Below are 1,365 nucleotides of genomic sequence, written 5' to 3' on the forward strand. Positions count from 1 at the left end.
ACAGATAGTCAGCATGAAGTGGAGGTCGTGCAACCTGAGAGTAAGGCTGCGAAGGTGTCTTCGAAGGGGAAAGATCCGAAGCACCGCGATTGGCTCCAAGACCATGAAAATCGACTCGAGGACTTGGAACAGTCCGACCTCGAGGAGCGCATGACGGCAGAGTGGTCGAAGCTGGCGGAACAGATAGAGTCTTTGAGGGAAGAGATCCGCTTCCTCAAAGAGGGGCAACAGATCTTCCATTCGTTGTTGCAGGGAGGAACGCATGGTTCTAAGGCAACTCGAGTTGGAACTTATGACGGTGAGCGCGATGACAAGGCACTTGATAATTTCTTCTGGGATGTTGAGGAGTACCTGTCGTGTGCACCGAAGACGTCTGATGAGGCACAGGTCAAGGATATTGCAACATACCTTACCGGCAGTGCGAAGCTGTGGTGGCGAACGCATCAGGCAGATGAACGCGCTGGGAAGACGGTGAAACCGATCAAGTCCTGGGCTGACTTGAAGGCAGCGCTTCATGATCAATTCCGACCTGGGAATTCGGATTGGATCATCCGATCCAGGTTCGATGAACTCAAGCATACTGGCACTATTCGAGAGTATGTCAAGGCATTTCAGGTGTTGGATTTGGAATGCACCAAGTTGAGCGACTTCGAGAAGTTATTCCTCTTCACTAAGGGTCTGCAACCCTGGGCGAAGGATGAGCTGAGGAGACAGAAAGTTCAGACTTTGGCCGAGGCGATCACAGTTGCGGATGGGCTGCTCGATTATAAGGGCGATGCAGCTAGGGGCTTTGGTGGAGCTCGAACAGACTACAAGAAGAACTTCCGCCGGAAAGAGAAGAAGGGAGGCGGACCTCCTTCTGATCCTAACGGCGAGCCCAGGAAGAAGAAACCGAAGAAGTCGAATGGAGAAGGTAACCCGAAGAAGAAAGATCACACACAGACTGAGAAGAAGAAGGATCGTGATCCAGGGTGTTTCATCTGTGGCAAAGATGATCACTGGGCACGGAGCTGTCCAGATCGGAGTAGGATCAACGCGCTGTTGTTCGAGGAGAAGAAGTTGCCCGCAATGAGCACCTTGCAACTCCTGAATGCAGTGCAACATTCTACCGAAGTGGCCGATAAGCACGAGTTGTGTTTTGTGGAGACTTTCTTTGGCAACAAGAAGGTGCTAGCTATGGTGGATTCAGGTGCCACCCACAACTACATCTCCGCATGCCGAGCGAAGAAGCTTGGACTCAAGATCGAGCCCACTACAAATCAGTTCAAGGCGGTGACCGCACCCGCGCAGCAGGTGAGCGGTGAGATCCATAAGGAAGTCATCCGAGTTGGGTCGTGGCAGGGTGTGCTTGATTTGATCGCCATT

Source organism: Cryptomeria japonica, unplaced genomic scaffold (genome assembly GCF_030272615.1).
Source record: "Cryptomeria japonica unplaced genomic scaffold, Sugi_1.0 HiC_scaffold_330, whole genome shotgun sequence".
Classification (NCBI taxonomy): domain Eukaryota; kingdom Viridiplantae; phylum Streptophyta; class Pinopsida; order Cupressales; family Cupressaceae; genus Cryptomeria; species Cryptomeria japonica.